We start from the raw sequence: 18,167 nt of genomic DNA, 5'->3' as shown, positions 1-18,167 counted from the left end.
TAAAATGCTTCTAAGAAATTAGATAAGATCTAGAATACAGATGGAGATATGAAAATGCTTTTCCTTGCTCTGTACAAGAGTAGTAGCCCATCAGGTACAAATGCGTCAGATGACAAGGTACCTTCATGTTAAAAACAATGCCATCACTGCAAAGGAAAGCTTTACTGATTGTACTGAAATAAAAGAAAAAAAATAGAATTGGAAAAAGATCACTTTGCCATAAAAATGCTCATGGTCACAAATAGTATAGAGAAGCAACTGTGGCAGATGTAAAAAGACGTAGAAGCCATCATTCCTCCACTGAATATGATTACACCAAATTGTGACTTAATCATTTACCAAATTGTGACTTAATCACTTCATAAACGTAATGGATAACATTTCTGCTTCTATAATTTAAAATATAATAACCTTTAAAATATTCTATGAGAGGTATGGTAGTCAAATTTGTGTTCTAAGAAGTACTTTAGACACACCTAAGAATAACTAATGGTCAGAAAGATCAAATGCAATCAGCTACCACCCCATGCAAATTAATGGCATTCAGCAGATATTCATATATAAAATATGTATTACTGTACAATATGTAAATAAAATCAAATATTGTATTAATATCTAATGTAAAATACCAGGAAATGTGCTGTGCCAAAATTGGAAGCGTCCTGGTGTAAACAGATTACAATTTTGTATTCAGTTTTCATAATGGGATAATACTGTGATCTGAGCAGAAATTGTAAAGAGATTTCTCCAAGAAAAATTCCTGACCACATCAAAAGTTGCACACTTACTATAAGGCGTTTCCCCTTGTTTACTCTCAGTGTCAGAAAGTGACTTGGATCTAGAATAGGAGAATAAAAAAACTTTAACGAGACATAGGAAAGCACTCTCTGTTAAAGAAAATAAATCAAAAGAAAAAATGAAAGGGAAATTAAGATTCTACAAATACAAATACCAATTTTTATGGGAAAGGGTTAAAATTGAAAAAAGATTATATTCTTATTTCACCTTTTGAACAAAGGTATAGAAATCTAAGCTAAATAACTTCATATTTTGCATTTATTAGGAGAAAATATATTTGCAATGAAAAGCAGTCATTGTCCTGCCTTTTAAATATTCTGACGATTTAGCTTTGAATATATTTCATCTCAAATGGTCTTAAGCAGTATGTACAATGGTTGGTATTTTAAAAATCACCACTGTATTTGGAACTTATAAAAGTAATTCACAATTTTTAAAATTATATTCTTGTAAGAATTTGGTAGTGGCCTAGGTATTATTTTTAACAAAACTGGTCACCCTGGAATGCTGCAAAAGGTTTTTCAATAAGCTTATACTTACATATATTTAAGACTGTCACTGTATTAATATTACGGAAACAACAGGCCAGCCAAGAAACAAGCACCACTTGGAGGGTTGGAATACTCAGATTTATTACACTGGCAGGCTCAGAGTGTCTTCTGCTCTGAAGCTCTGAGCACCTCCAAAACTTGTGCATTAGGCTTTATAGAGTTAATTGCAAGCATGGGGCTATTAGCCAATAAGGTGTGAACAGCAAAAGCAGGGAATCAGTACACTGGAATTTATCTATTAGGAACAGAGCATGTTACTTTTGGGAGACCATGATTGGGTTAACAAATTGTAACAGACCCCAGCCACTCATCTCCTTAAAGAAGAACAAATGTGCTTAGTTAACTGCCTTGCAAATAGGCACCTGTGCATCGGCATGCCAGTCTCCTGGCAGTAAAAAGCAGAGACAATGCCTTTCTTGCATAGTTGAGGTTTTAGATAGAACTCTGCTCATTGCAAAGCAACAACCCAGGCCCTCAGCTATAAACACAGGGTGTGTCTGCTGTTAGATAGTCTTCTATGCCCCAAACAAGGAGCTGGCTGGGCTGGTGGCCTTTTCTAACATATCTATAAGGATATATCTTGTTCCCCTCTTCCCATGACTTCCCTAAAGATAAACAAAGCCTTTGCACTCACAGTGATTTCTACAATCTCAATCCCACCCTGTCTTTCCTTAAATTCCTGTATTCTATCACACAACTGTTAGTGATTTTTCCTTTGATTGTACACAATAAATGTGGGAGCATTTGAGAGGCTCGTGGAGTTGGCTCCCGACACCCTCTCCCTCTCTTGACTTTTTCCACAGAGTCTTGAGTAATTCATTCAGTCTCAGTGGGACTTCTGCTGGCCAGAACCCAGTTACTGGCACTTGTTGAGCTAGGATTTATGAGTTAACTTGTTAGCCCAGTAAACCAACACTTATTAAACTTCAGATTTCTGAGTTAGCCCAGCAGTACTTAGATCAGTAAACTGACACTTATTACACTTAGATTTAAGAGTTAGCTTGTTAGTCCAGCCCAGCTTTTCCTTCTCATTATGAGAAAATCTCAATCGTGGCAATATTTTGACTTGAAAATGAGATAAGCTAAGAAGCACATTTTAAATATAAAATATTTTAAGTACAAAATAAATAATTGTATTCCTTTAAAGACAGGAAATTAAAAGCATAATAAACTCTGACTTTGACACACAAAATATAAAAGTTAATATAATGTGTTTTCATACACCTCTTTCCCTGTTTCAGTAATTTCTCAGCCCCTTTCACGTTACACCCGAGTCCCCGCCCGTGACCTGTGGTGTAAACACCTCCGACCACACGGGGAAGGGGGGGACCCAGGCAGTGAGAATGAGGGGGCGCGAACACCCCCGTGGCCCCGATGGACGCGGACCCTCACCCCCTCCCAGCAGGTGAGGACAACAGTCGAAGCGGGTCCGCCAGCGCACCAGTCCCCTCCCTCCTGGACTGGAAACCCAACTCGGCCAGGTCCACACACACCCCGGTGTGAAGCTGGCTTAGCATGCGGGGAAACCGGCATTACCTCAGACAGCGAGCGAGGAGCGTCCTCCTCCTGCAGGAACGAGGGCCACGCGGTCCCGAAGCCGCCATGGCGCCTCCCGCTCCTCCCTGAGGAAAAGGAGCGTCGCCCCCAGGGAAGACGCCGACCACGTCTGTCGCGGAATGCGCATGCGCCCCACCATCTAAGAAATGTTGGCTTCGCGCGCCCCCTGCAGTTCCTTGAGGGCAGTGCTGGATGTTCAGAACTCACTGGAGAACACATGACCCGTCCCAGCCATGATGCTAAATCACTGGAAATCTTAGTGCCCTGGTCTCTTTGTTAATGTCACTGGTGATGCTCTGATCCAGCCATGTCTGCTCTCTTGCCTGGATCATGCCTCACTCCTTGGAACCACGCCTGGATCAGATGCAGAAGAGTCTCAAATCCCATATTTAGAGATGATCAGGGTTGGTCTGGAGTCCAAACCCAAATCTCTCAACACCCTGGGGTCCTCTGAGGAGTGTGGTTTTCTCAGAACCGTCTGTTCCATGTCAGAAGCAGACCAAGCCTCAGGTAGCTTAGAAGGAATGCAGCCCATGCTTTGGACAGTTCTCATTTCTGACCTGCATAATCTTGAGACCCTTTTGTAATTTCTAACACCCTTTTTTCTCATACCTGTATTGATGTTTATTTATGGCTAGCTGAAATATTGCTCTTATAATGCAGAGGTGCTATTGTTCTTCAGATAACAGAATATTTTGAAGGGATCAATTATTTATCACTCCCCCTAATTAAATATACTTTTAAAGCTAGAAATTTTTCAGGCGGGCAATCAGGTCCTCTTCTTGAACCAGTTGCTGAGGTGCTGAGATTATCTGGTCTGAGCTCCAGATCCTGATCCTGCTGGTGGCTTATGGTGATGTCAGTGTGAACATGTTTCTCCTCGTGCGCCGGTGTGGAAAGGGGACAGCCCTGTTCCCAGATGGGACAGTATCATGCTGACACTCAAAGCAAGCACAAAAAAGAATCACATAGAGTCCCCAGTATCAGCTCTCCCAGGTAGAAACGTCACCTCCATCACAGTGTTCCTGTGCTCCTGTCAGGCCTTCACTGCTCCCAGCAGGTCCTGCATGAGCAGTGTGACAGTTGAGTGCCTATCCCAGCACAGCATGGTGGTGACAATCCCACCTTAATCTGTTTATCTTTGGAATGTTCCCACACCTCTCTGAGCTTCACTTTGCTCTTCTCACAGACAGGGTTGTACAGGCATGGACCTCACAGGTTTATGGGAGGAAGTCATGGTACATGCTCACCTGGCGGCTGGCTCTGCAGAAAGGGCTGCTGGGCGTGCTGTGTGTCTTCACATTTATCCTTCTCTCTCCCCAGTGAAAATGCTCTCAGCCTCATCCTTCCCTGGCCTGTGGCCTTTCTGCATTTGCAAAAGAACATGCCACAGCACTTTAACCATGATGCCCTCACAGCCTCTTCTAGACGTGGTGCACCTCCCATATTCACCCACACAGATGAATCACAGGACAAACTAAAGCTGTAGGTGGTCTTTGGGTCCACAAGAGGGGCTGCTGTCTCCTCAGAACAAAGTAGGGTCGGGGCTGTACTGGGGAAAGACGAACAGAACCTGGAGCTCACACATCTATTAATTCCCCTGAAGAAGAAAATGAGTCACAAAGAGCTGTGGGTGGGGTCCCAGCCTCCCTGGGAATCAGAGGACTGTTGGACTGAGCTGATCGCTGAGAGACCCATCCCCCAACAGCCCCATCTCCCTCACCTGCTCTCTCCACATGCACCTCCATGACCTCCACAACTGGGGACTAGAGCAGGAGGAGAGGGGAGCAACCCACTCACAAAAGTGTCTCCAGCCCAGTCCTGAAGCTCCTGTGCATGGAGGATGGAGTAGGCTGTTCCCATGGCCTTGGAGAAAAGGATGTCACTAAGACCACACTCACAGCAGATCCCTGTCAGGCCTGCTCCATGACCAGTCCTCCCACTACAAGGATGACTATCACAGGGGAGGCAGTGGGCTGAAGCCACCACCTGGGTCCAAGAGCCAAAGAAGAGACTGTGAGAGCTCAGCATGGATGAAAGTCCAGGCCTCTGACTCTAGTTCATGCAGAAACCTCCCATGCCCTTTCCAGGACCTTGGGCCCCTGGCGACATCAGTATCTGCAGCTCACCTGGCAGCTCTGCACAGTTGGCCTACACTCCACAAGCCACATGCTACAAGCTACAGTTCCCTCCAACATGATGCACCTGCCCCACCTCTTCCGGGTCACTATGAACCTTCTAGCACCCACTGAGGCAGGGCCAGAAGGTAGGAGGTCTGCAGGCAGGGGGAGCTGTCTGAGTTGGGGTTCAGAGGCTGTGTGTCCCTTTTGAAGGCAGCAGAGCTTTCTTTTGGGGGAAGGGACAGGGAAAGTCATTTCTGTTGGTGAACATTTCTCTTTCCCCTCCACTTGTGCCAACCCCACAGCTGAAAATTTGCTGAAGAGCCAGAGGAAGGGTCAACTCAGGGCCTGGGGACAACCCCTATCTGTTTTTACCAGCACCACTGGCGCCGCAGCCAGCGTCACCGCCACCAGCTTCAGTAGTGGCACAAGCAGCATCTGCCGCAGTGGGGGCGCACTCTGAGGCGGAGCAACGGGGCCAGTCCACTCAGTGTTCCATCTCCTGCCTTAAAACTGGAGACAGAGCCAGCTCCAGCCCCAGGGCCCCTCTGCTCCTGATACGTGACCAGGAGGAAGGGGACAAGTAAGGAGCAGTCTGAACTCACAGCCTCCCCACAAGGCTGGAGGCAGAACTGCTGACTTTGCTGGATGTGCTTGTGGGTGGGCTCTCATGGGGGTGCTGGGGCAGGGCTTCCCTTTGAATAAGCTGTCCCACTCCATCCTTTCCAGGATCCAGACTTCTGGGACCAGAATCCAAGACCACAGCTCCACCGCTTATCAACCATGTGACCTGGGCAACTTTCTCAAACCCAAGCCTTCTCTGTCCACCTGCAGAGATGGAGGATAACAGGATGTCCTGCACAGAGTGTCTGTGTAGATTAAATAGATAGAACAGAAAGAAGAGTGGGTGGGGCCTGGCCCATTGGTTGCGGGAGGGGAGGTCACCCTGTGCAACCAGGTCCAAGGGTCACCCAGAAATATGCCCAGAGGTTCAGCTGCCCCAGCACTTATCACATATCTGATGTGAACTTAAACACAGGGAGAGAAACAAACAGCCTGAGTGTAGCTGCTACTGGGGAACATGCATCTGGGGAGTCAGAACAGAATGTGATCTGGATGGTGGAAGATGCCCCTGGAGTTAAGCAGAGTGGAGATGCCCTCTGGAGCCTGGATTTAGTGAGGATGGGCTTGTAGAAATTCCCCTCTCCTTTACCCACTGAGTCCCAAAATCAGTGTGGTGCTAGTGCCCTCAGCACAGAGAAAAACCCAGGCTCCAGCCATGTCCTCTACTTCCTGGACTCCCACTCTGATTGGTGATCCCCATCTGGGATGTAGAGATGAGTTATGGCTGATCATGTGATGTTCCATCTGCTCCAGGAGGTGTTGAAGAAGGTGGTTCCCTCTCAATGTCTGGGATTCACCTGGTCCCAGAAAAACAGCCCTAGCAATGAGCACATGGCACCACCATCCATGCTACTATCATTCAGCTCAACAGTGTGGCCACCTGCATCATCACCCCTACCACAAGGACTGAGCGTGGTGGCCCAGGAGCAAGCCTGGGTGGTGGAGCACTGGGTCAAGGTGGCCAGGGTATGGGATGGACTATCCAGTGAAGCCCGTCTCTGGAATCTCGGGAATGGCCTCTTCTCCTTTGCCTGCCTTCTGGATGGAAGTCTGCGGTCCAGGCCCCTGCACAGTCCCAGGTCTGTCCTGCCGGGGCCATGCTGACCTTGACTCCCAGCTCTCAGTGGGTGGATGCTTCCTACCTATATTCTTCCGCGGGCTGAGCTAACTTCATTCCTGTGGATTTTCAACATCCTGCTGTCTCATGTATTGAATGCCCTCTAGGTCCTCCCTGGGTTCCCTGGGGGTGTGTCTCATCCAGGGCAAATTGAGACAGTGAGGGGACTAAAGCTAGAGCGAGCAGGGCAGCAGCTTCCCACCTCCAAGCCTCCTATGTTCCCCTCCCCAAGGGTTCCAGTCCTCAGGAAATTTTGCTCCCTGAATGCAGACCTCTCTGCTCTGCCTCAAATCACTCTCTGAAGGAGACATGGGTCAGTTTCTATGTGGGTGGGTTTCTCTCCACAGGAAGTTCATAGTCAGTGTGGGGTCACTTATTTGTCTGCCATCCCCCCCGAGGCAGCTGGCACCTTCTGGGGGAAACAAATTTGACAGGCATGATCTGGGTTGGGGGCCAAGTCTCTAAGCCCCCTTGGGAAATAGGCCACCATTCCTACTGCTTTATGAATTGATTTTATTAAACATCCCAGGGGCTGGAGTCAAATTGGAGAATTTCTAGTGTTCTCTTTATACCAACAGATCCCTGTCCAGCTGAAACTTAAACTGGTGGAAATGGATCTTCTCAGTAGAAATGGAAATGGAGGCCCCAGGTGACCAACCCCAGGGCTCCATCCCCAGCCCCACAGCACCTTCCTGCCCAGAGAATCCCAGTGAGACCCTCATCCAGACAGTCTGAACACTCCATGTTCTCAAGTAAAATGGATTTGCCCTTTAACTCCTCATGCACACATTTTCCCTGAACTTCTCCTTCCTTCTTACCCTTCCCCTTAGGAAGAGCTTCTGGAAATGTAAAGATCTGTGTAGCAAAGCTGATTCCTGGAGCAGGGGTCTGCTCATCGAGGTAGCGTGGAGGCCTGAGTTCTGGAGAGAGGAGGGTCAAGGAGGGAAGGAGATGGGGTGGGATGTGGTTTTCAGTTTCTCACTAAAGCGTCTGAAAATTCCCCATCTTCTCTGGATCAGCAGGACGAGGGATGTGTTCTGTTCACAGGCAATTGGAGGGGCAGAAGGCCCTGGGAATGTGGTGTTTCCGTGCTGCTCCAGTAGGAGGCACTCAGATGGCAGCGCTAGCGGGTCTCTGGCTCCTATTCTAGTCCCTCCTGCTGGCAAGTGGCTTCTTCCAGTCTCCTGGGTGGACGGGGTGGGTGGGGGTAACTTTCTTCCCTCACCAGCCCCATCTGTCCTCAGGAGTCCTTGCTACTCATTCTGTCTTCGCTGCACCTCCGAGGGGAGGGCGCCCTTCTCATCCCAAGGATGAGCACTGCAGGGATCCTATGGTCTAGGTGTGCATATGGCCGCCCAGTCCTGGGTCCGAGTGGCTGGGCCAGAGACAGATATGTGTTCATTCTGTGACTCCACACTGTGCCCAACTCACCATCAGTGCTGGTCAGTGACGGTCAGGATTGTCACCCTGGTCCCCACTCAGCAATGACACAGGCCCCGGGTGCCTCATGAGAAATGTCTGGGAACTGGTGGGAGCTTAGTTGATCTTTCCTGAATGACTTCAGAAGCTTCATATGAATAAGGAAGCAAAGTGTCCTGTCCCCTCCCACCTTGTGAGTCAGAGGTGGTGCCTCGGGGTCACGTTCCTGAGTTGATGAAGAAAGCCTGCTGTGCAGGGGGTGTTCTGAGCTGTTCCCGGGGAGGGCAAGGCTTCAGCATGGCCTTGTTTCCAGGCTGGGTGGCAGAGACTCCAGGGGTCCTGGGGCAGGCAGGGACCTCAGTCTGGCCTCCAAGGCCCATGTCCCCTCCATCCACAGCTCCACCCAGATGGGGGACTGCCACCGCTTGGGAGCCCGGAGGACACAACTCCCACCAATGGCGGAGCTGGACTGGGGAAGGGACGCTGTCCCAGGGCCTCTGGCTGAGAAGGGGATATGGCCTCTCCTCTGTGGGCCCCTGAGCACCCCACTGCCATTCTGCAGGCCTCTGCCTCCTCAGCCGGGAAATGGAGGGAGGATGACCCCGTGGGGCCAGCCTCACAGAGCGGCGATGAGGAGAAAGGAAGGAGGGTGTGGGGCTTTCTGTTCTGCTTCAGCAGTAGGTGAGGATAAAAGTGACATGGCCCTGAGACCTCAGGAGAACCTGGCGGTTAAGTGGGCGTCCAATATTTGCCAGGTGAGGAAACAGGCTCCGGGAGGCTAGGCCAACAGCCCCGAATCACACACCCAGTGCGTGCCAGCGTTGGGATTGTTCTGGAATCAGAACATGCTGGAGGGCACGTAGCACTGCTACCATTGCCCGGTTCAGGTGTCAGGGTCTGAGTTCAGGGGGCTTGGGGAACCGGGTGAGGGGGGCAGGCTCAATGGCTCTGTCCTCCACTCCGGCAAGAGCAGCCTCCAAGCCCAGCGCCTTGGGGCGGGGCCTCCAGAGCCCGGGAGAGGCTGCGGGAGGGGGTGAGTGGCCTGCAGGGTAGGGGCTGCAGGGTCAGAGGAGGGGGCTACCCCCAGCTGGAGGCCCCCAAATCAAGGGAGGAGAGGCCTTCCTCCTCCAGCCCCGCCTCCCACTGCCATGTTAGCTAAGATCCTCCTTCCAAGTGACTGCCAGGAGGGCCTGGAAAAGCTGATGCAAGTAGACATGGTGATGGGAGTAGCCAAGGTTCAAACACCCTGTGATTTGCTGACACAAGTCTTGGGGGTTGACTAGGAGCCAGGGTTCTTGTAGGGCGAGGGGTGTGGAGATTGAGGAGGCTAGTAAGGGTCCCAGACTGCTCCTTCTGCAAACAGCGGGGTGGGCCCAGAGCTGAAGGTGAGGGGTTTTCAGGGAAGGGTCTGTAGGGCCCTGAGATCAGAATCCAGGTTCATCCCCTCCCTCAGCAAAAACATCACCGACCTGGTGATGCTGGACCCAGTGTGGAGGGTGATCTGGATGTGAGTCTGGGGGCTGAGCAGGGGGACCAGGGTCAAGGCCTGGGAAGAGAGAGGCCACACACCAAGGCCTGGGCTGTCAGCATTCAGCAGACCTTTTGTGAGACTCTCATGGCCAGTCCTGTGAGCTGGGGTGTCAGGCCCATTTTAGGGGTGAGGAAAAGGAGGCTCCAAATACAACAGTGGTCCAAGTTCCCTAGGCTAGTGGAGCCACAGAACTGGCAAACCACAGAGCTGCAGGGTGTTTTGTTGGAGCTGGACTCAGCCTCTCCCACAAGGGCTTCCTTAGGGTGAGAGTGAAGTGGGGCCCCGCAAAGTCCATCACATAAGTGGTGGAACAGTCCCGTCCTGCCCCAGGCTTCAGCTTCCCTGTGTGTCAGCAGAGAGGGTTTTGCTACAAGCTCCCTAAGACTCTGCCCCAATGTTTTCCCTTCTTTGGTGCCAAGACTTTTGTTTGGATCTAAGTCCTGATTTCTGTGCATGCCTGGCCCCCTCCTGGGGCCTGGTCACAGGGCAGCATGAAAAGGAATGGGCATGGGGGCTGGAAATGATGGCAGGGCTCTTCCTGCTGGACTTCGGCTGTCTGCCTTCCAGGGGTATGAGTCTCTCCGACGTGTACATGTTATTAAATTTTGTTTGATTTTCCCCTGTTAATCTCTTTCACGTCAATTTAATTCTTATACTAGCCAGAAGAACCTAGAAGAATAGAGAAACACTTCTTCCTCCCCAAAAGTCCACAGTGAGGATGAGCTGCAATTTCCCTGGCTAAGCACACGTCACTCACAGATGCTGCAGGTGGAGATCCTGGGGCGACTGACAAAAGCCAGCAGAAGGTGAGATTCTTACCAGGTCAAACTCCTGGGTCTCTTCCTGCAGAATCTTTTGGAAATGAGAAAGGTAAGCATTTTCCTCTTCTAGAATTCTATTAGCAGGAGAAAATATTTGTAGGGTTAGCTCCTTGGACTCAATGACTCTTGGTTTGAAATTCAGTAAATTACTCTTGGTTTGTGGAAATTTTTCCAACCAGACATTGTCACTATTTTTCTTTATCTCTGTCTTTTGTGTCATTTGTCATAAGGAGAAAAACCACTGGTCACATTAGGCTTTCTTTTTGTCTGTTCAGTGTCTTGAGAGCTTGGCCTGTTGGCCAGTGAGGAAACTCCCCAGTCTGTCCCACTCAGGAGGGGAATGCACAGTGTGAATTTGGAGACCAGCTGAACAGACTGGAACTCCAAGCCTTCTCCTGGTCAGTCTGCACCAGTTCTCAAGGGAGCTTGCCATAAGGTGTTCCAGTCCATGAGGGGTCTCTGTTGTCTCAACCTTTGCTGCTTTATTAATGATATAACAAAGTTCTTTACTTTCTCAGACTTTCTAGGGAATGAACTTTTGGATCATGGGGGCTACATCATGTTTGCCCTCAACAAGGATATCTCTTGCACCCATGGTAGCCTGGAAAGTTCCCGCTGGGTCTTTCTACAAATAGGCTATTAAGATATTACTCTTCAATGGCCAATGATGGATCCTTTGAGTTGGAAAAACTTCTAAATTGCTAATTTTTTAGAAAGCTCTCATCACAGACAGCTATTTTATTAGCACTAATGGAAAGACCAAATTTAAAAGTGGATACAATGAAATATAACAGCTAACCTGTAGAACAGCCTTAGTTAAAAAAAAAAAAAAGGAAAAGAAAAAAGAATAGAAAAATAAAGTTTTGAGAGGCCTTACTGAATTTGCAGTCTCAGCTTCCCCAAGTGGGTTTTTCAGATGCTATTTAAAAACTTAGACTAATGTCAGGCACAAATTATTATTTTTTGTCATTGATATGTCTTGATTTATGCAATGAAACACTAATTATTTCACTGTTCAGATTAAGTTTATCTGAACCTTGACTTTCCTTTTATAAAGATGACTTTCCCTCTTCCCTGAAAAATGAGAACATAGCCTGGACCCCTCAGAACCAAGGGTTCTTCCTAGTTGATACTACCCCCACGGAGAGAAAGTGGAAGGAACGCTCAGCGCCTGAGGACCACGGCTCTTTAGTTGCGCCATCGCCCACGGGCACTTTCAGGAGCTACAGTGACTGAAGGCCTCGGGACAACATCTAGCCTGGGAGGAGTTTCTCCAGACGCAGGAATAAGGAAAAGTCTCTTCTTCCTCAACGTGATGCTTAAATACTGTCACTGCCTGTCAATATAGGCAAGGGCTTCCAGTGCCAAAGTCATTTAGAAGTGATGCCTGAATTTGGCCTCCTCACCCCAATGACTGAGCTGAGGCTTGAGGACAGAATTTTGGATGAAGCAGAAAAGACTGCTTTATTTCTTTGCCAGGCAAAAGAGCTCACAGTGGGCTAATGCCTCCAAGACTGTGGGCCTGACAGGGAGGGAAGGAAGGGGGTTTGAATTCAAGGAGAGTCACTGGTTTCCTTAGAGATCACATTCTGGGTGACAAATTGTTGCAAAATTGTCCTTGCTTTTGCCGAAGCAGCTATTCCTTCCACTGGGCATGTCATTATGGGCACATTGTTGACCTCTGGCTTTGGGAATCTTCTAATATTCTTGTGCTTAGAACAAAGGGTGTGCAGGAAGGGAGGCTGTGGAAAAGTGCTAGAAAAAAAAGTGTGCAGTTTAAAGTCAGGCTGATATATGTCTCTAATATCTAGGCAGGCTGAGACCTGGGGCCTCCTGTTGCAGCACCGGCACAGGCCAGGACCTACATCTAAAGCAGCAAAACACAAAGAAACCACAAGAGACTACAAACAAGTGCCTGTGTGTGCAGTTGCAGTGAGTCATGAACAATAAGAGACAGAAAACAGAAACCCAATTGACATTTCTGAGGTGTTGGGGGCAAAAGCACACAGCCCCACCAGGGGGCTGGGCAGACCACCCAACCACCCCTCCTCTCCAGTCCCACCCTGGTGGGCCAGAGCAGGAAAAGTGCCATCTAAACCCTTGAACACTTAAGCAGTTACAAATACCAGATGGTCGCCGATGACAATATTCCCCACTGTGAATTCCTTCCATATCTATGGAAAGAGGGAAGTAGACGCCATTCTCCCCTAGCTGCTTCCTAATGAACTGGGGTTTCATCTGAGTTTTTTCTGATGGAAAAATGTACGTGTTCCTGCCATTTAGTAAGGGGTCATATTAGAGATTTTACCATAGTTTGACAAAGGTAGGATACACAGCACATCATAAGCTAAAAAACATATAAAACCCTGGAATAACATTGATGAGCACAAGCAATAGCTGAAATATTCCTGAAAACATAGAGCACAGCTTTTAGGAATTGAAAACAAACTTGGAAACCAATGAGGGGCGTCAGAGAGAACTTCAGGGGCATTTGTGTCAGCACTGTCAACATTCTGAATCTAGCTTTTTACATCATCAAGAAGGGAAGGGGCATTTCCAGAGTCATCAGGGATGTGAACACAGCGCATGGCAGGAGTAACCACACCGGTTTCTCCCTGAGAAGCCGTCAGTATGTCTAATGCCATCTGGCTCTGAGAAGCTGTCTTCCACACTAGGGGAAACTCCGTGTTCAACAGTGTAAAACTCTGCTGGCTATCATTCAGGGCTTTTGTGTGAAGTTAGCCAAGGCCTCTACGTGCAGGGTCACCTTCTTCAATCCTATATTTGGGACAAAGAAGTTGAGTAGACAATCAAACCAGAGCAGCATGAGGACAATCCCCAGCAGCAGCCCTTCTGCGAAGAGGCTGCTGGGTCATCCTTCTCCTTGGAATAACCAGGAACAGCCCAGATCAGAGCTCAGGCCAGGTGAGCTTAAGCCACTGAGCAAGGAAGACTTGGGGCTGCACACCTACTGGTGTGAGGACTGCGGCAAGTGTAAATGTGAGGAATGCACCCACCCAAGGCCTGCCATCAGGTTGGATCTGCGATGAGCAGTCCCTGCACTTGGCCCAGAATGTGACTGACTGGGACCTGTGTGTGCATGTGAAAGGTCTCATCTCTCATTGTTCCAATGATGGTGAGGACAGCTTGTGTCCCTGCCACCAGTCTCACCATTGTGCACACTGGTTGGCCACAGGTGTCATCTCCCTCTTCTTGTCCTGACCATGGTGTTACCTTCAGCCTAGGGTTGCCCCAAATTGTGCCAGGGGTGTTATGATCTGGTGAACAATTCTCAGTGACACTGTAAAAATTCACATAGGTTGCTGCAAAGCTCCCAATGTTTTTTCCAGACACAATGTGCTGTATCTCTGTTTACAAAACATCACCTGTGTCTGAGAAAACCAACTTATGCCCCACTACATGGCACAGTCACAAAACACCACACCACTATGTTGCACATTGGGACGTGTGTGAACCAATCAGCACATTTTCAGACTGTGTCTTGCCCCACAGAAGCCTTTGCTACAAGACCCTCACTTCCCTTGGACCCCATGCACACCACACAGTCACAGTAAAACTTAACTTTTACTTTCCAGTCTTCCTGGCAAACCGTTCAGTGCAAAGAATATCTATGTGAAGATACACCACTCTGTAAAAAAGAATATTTTAAGAGGCTATTTTAAATTTGATCTTGCTGGAACTTTTTATAAGGGACCTCAACTTAAACTTGTAAAAGGCCTCCCAAGGTCAGGAAAGCCGTGCCTCCAGCCCTCACCTGCAGTGCCTGCAGGCCCAGGTGGAGTTTTCTCTTCCTGAGTTCCAAAATGTCTTGAGGTTCCTGCAGCTGCCATGAAGTGGCCTTCCTCATTCACTTGGAAAGGCTGCTAGGAACCTAAGAGTTTCCTGGAGGTCTCAGGTAGAAGGAAAAGATAAATGCTTCAATTCTGTTCGCAAAGTTGTAATTTACCAAATTCCTGTAAGCCATGATTGGCTTCAGGGGAAGATTACCTCATATCTGGAAAATAAAGATTAAAAGCCAGGAATATTTCAGACAAAACCAAAAATTGGAACTATATTCATCAGTTTACTCCATTTCATGTAACTAATATTTTGTTAACAGTTTTATGAAATAAAAAATTCCATTAGATTTCTTTAATTTCTTACCCAGCTCAGTGGTATGATCTGAAAATCAGAAACCTGTACTTATCAAAAAGTGCTTTCCATAAACCTTTTGAAAAGGAGACATTTTTCAAGGGCATCAGAGTAAAAGCATAACTGTCTATGAGTGACAGAAGGCTCAGGAAGGCATGGTTACAGACCTGATTACAATGCAGCTGACAAAGAAACGTGGTTAATGCTGTGACATACATTTTAAGACAATAATTGGAATTATGATTGATAATATTTTATCAGGACTTACCAAATTTTAGGAATTCCATAAAACTTCTAGAATCTTTATGTTAATAACATTCACATGTACAATATAATGTAAGATATTTTGTCATCACTCATTCAATAATGCTTCCTATGTAATTTAACATATCAAATGAATGCAATCAGTTTGGGATTTCTTTTGGGGATGCTCCAGGGGCTCTTTGAAACATTCCAAAGTTAGATGGAGGTCAAAGAAACTTAATTAATATTTGATAATTGGGAAGTTTGTCAGAGTTTTAAAATACTTGGTCAGATAAGATCATAGATCATTGCAAAACAATTCTTATTCGTTTAACCAGAATTACAATAAAATATTTCAAGAGCAGATAGGGAACGGATTGCCTAAAGACAAAGAAATTCACATAATCTGTTATCAGAAGCCACTCAACAGTTAAAGAAATCTTTGTTCCACTAACAGAGAGTAAAAACAAATGCGATCTTGCATCTGTCTACTCTTAACAAAATCCGTTTACCTAATTACATTTAATCAAGCCTTAGATTTTCTTAGAAAATCCTGACCATGTACAAAATTCTTTTCTCAGTGTGTCTTTTCCACAAACCTCCTTCAACTTTCTGTATCCATGTTGTTTTGTCCCTTATTTTTTTCCGTTCAGAAATAAAGAGCTTGAGGCCAAAATCATCTTTTTTTTTCCTTTTAACAAAAAGCAATTCCATTCCTCACACATTTATTTACTGAAAACATGCTTCCAACTTTTTCTTACTCACTGAAGGGTATACATACGGCATGTGGTATTACAGTAAAATACCACCTCTCCCCTAGTCATGGGGCTGTACCTAGTGTTGAACCAAGCAATCAAAATTCTTCCCAAGGGACTGTGATGAAACAGAAATGATGTCACCCATTTTGATCTCTAAGCACATGACACAAAGCCGACCTCAGCCAGCAGATGGAAGCCTCAGAAACCAGAAAGACCAGAAGCTGAAACTAAACTACAGAAATCCAGAATGGCTTCCAAGCCCCACTAAGCCCGTGATCACTACCCAGGTGGCACATTCCAGATCAGGAATTCCAGTTAAGGGGTTCCACCAGATTGAGAATCCCTTTTCCAGAGTCTTACCCAGACATGGGCCAGGAGCCCCGCTGTGCACCCATAGGGACTTATGCTAATTCTGGCTGAGGGGTCGTGACTTCTCTGATGCTGCTTTTCTTCTTCTCCACATAGCTTCAGTGCAGCAGGAAGTCTAAGCTAGTGCAGGTGAGAGGAAAAGTGTGTGCCCCCAAATCAATAGTGGCTTCAGCAGCTGCCTGGGTTGTCCCACCTCCATTCTCCACTCCGGTCCCAGAGTCCCAACCACCAGAGACAGAAAAGTATGACACTGATGAAAGAAATTGGAGAATATGCAAGTAAATTGAAAGACATCTCATGTTCATTGATTGGAAGAACTATTATTGTTAAGAAATATTTCTACTACTCAGAACGATATGTATATTCAATGTAATGCCTGTCAAAATTCCAAGGGCATTGTCCCCTAAAACAGAAACACAATTATGCAATTGAAACTTGGGTTTGAACAAATTAATAGAGTGTAAAAGTGTTCAAAAATGCAATAATTAAACGTTCAACTTTGTAAGTTAAAAGAAAAGAAAGATAAACACAAGTGAATTAGGTTTGAATCATTTAAAATAAAGTAAATTTTAATAAAAATTTAAACATAATTAGGAATTGAGAATGAAATGAAGAATGATTATTTTATTAATAACAATTTTAAAAAGCAAAACTTTCAGGGAAATAAAATAAAAAAGGACAATTCAGAATTCATTCTCATTCAGGATGTAAAAATGTAGAACTTTTAACTCTAACTAACAACAAGTGAAAAACTAACTAAACAAACAAAATCAATGACTCCTGTTAGAAGCCTCAGAGAACTGAGATTACAGGGCACATTGCCACCCCCCAAACTGGAGAGACAGACAGACGGACACAAAGACATTCACTGACTAGTGTAGAAATGCACAAGCAGAAATCTCCATGGACCCCAGGGACGAAACCCGAACCGTAGCTGACAAACTGCTGGAGGCTCAATGCTCCAGTCTGAGAGTTAAAAACTGCAGGGGGCGCAGTTTCAGGAGGCCCCCCACTTTTGTTCAGGATTCCTACCAGGTTCTCACATTGACAATTGGAGACAATGTGCTTCACTTCCAACAGGGGAAAAAGAAAGCAACTGTTTTGAAATAGGCCCACAGCATTTCATTCTTCTTAATGAGGGCTGCCTTCAAGAGACAATAAACAGACCATAAACAACTGGGGACTGAGCAGAACATAACCGCCCTGAAATACGCAAGTCCAGCCCTCCCTGGAGAAACCATATAAATGTAACAAATGTAAGAAAAGCAGTAGCCAGAGAACTAATCTTTATTCATACCAAAGAACTCACATGATAGAGAAACTTAATGTTCACAACAAATGTAAAAATGCTCTCATTGATCATAAGAACATATTCTCATTTTTGAGCAGACAGGTCTATAATGACTCTGGGTGAGCCTTCATCCAAGCTCCTGCCCTGGGTGCACACAAGAAAATGATAAACAGGAATAATCTCTAAAACACAAAAGAAGGAAAAGCTTTATTTTATTTGGAGAAGAAAGCTCTTAGATTGCACAAAATAATTCTTAATGGAGAATCAATTCAGTCAATTACGCGTTGGGTTTCTATTCCTCACACAGTGACACTTGCAGGACATGGGAGGATTCTCACTGCAGGAAACATTGTCAGTGTCATAAGTGGAAGACGGTCTTCAGTGATCACTCATTCCTCAGTCAAATTTTGTGATCTCACACTGCAGAGATGGCAATGTTTCAGTCAGTGTGACAAGGCCATCAGCTGGAATCCGTGTTAGAAAACATACTGAGAAGACAGGCTACAAAGAATCCTTTAGCACACCGCTGAGCATTGGTCTTTTGCTAATGATCTATTATTTTAAATTATAAGGTAAAGATAGGATTCCAAAGTGTTCCTGGAAATGCTGAAGGAAATTTTGGAAACAAGTAATAATCAACAAGATAAATCAACTGCAATCGATTCATACTTGCTTATATGCCTACAGTAAGAGTTGTTGCTGAATTTGTCTTGACAAAACCAGGAAACATTATGCTGAATAAAAATGGAACATTTTTTCCTTCAATAATATATTACTAGTAATCCTTCAGTCAATTCCTATAGTTAATGAAATAAT

The 18,167-nt window shown here is 46.3% G+C and overlaps 1 protein-coding gene across 15 annotated transcripts in view; it reads right to left on the bottom strand.

The window, feature by feature from the left end:
- The window catches only part of LOC141576166 (uncharacterized), a 48,146-nt gene extending 45,089 nt beyond the window's left edge, over positions 1-3,057 (bottom strand). For 7 of the 15 annotated variants that reach the window (XR_012504399.1, XR_012504393.1, XR_012504395.1 and 4 more), the window contains exons 1-2: positions 2,886-3,043; positions 789-838 (exon numbers count right to left, since the gene is read on the bottom strand). The gene's annotated coding sequence lies outside the window, so the exon portion shown is untranslated. Of the gene's footprint in view, positions 1-788; positions 839-2,885 lie in introns of all 15 variants that reach the window. The other 8 variants (XR_012504397.1, XR_012504389.1, XR_012504391.1 and 5 more) reach the window with 4 other exon arrangements.
- Positions 3,058-18,167: the final 15,110 nt, after the last annotated feature.

This window comes from Camelus bactrianus, chromosome 36, assembly GCF_048773025.1.
Source record: "Camelus bactrianus isolate YW-2024 breed Bactrian camel chromosome 36, ASM4877302v1, whole genome shotgun sequence".
In the NCBI taxonomy this organism is placed as follows: Eukaryota; Metazoa; Chordata; class Mammalia; order Artiodactyla; family Camelidae; genus Camelus; species Camelus bactrianus.
Note: the sequence above shows the minus strand (reverse complement) of the source record. Positions and strands in the feature narration are given on the sequence as shown.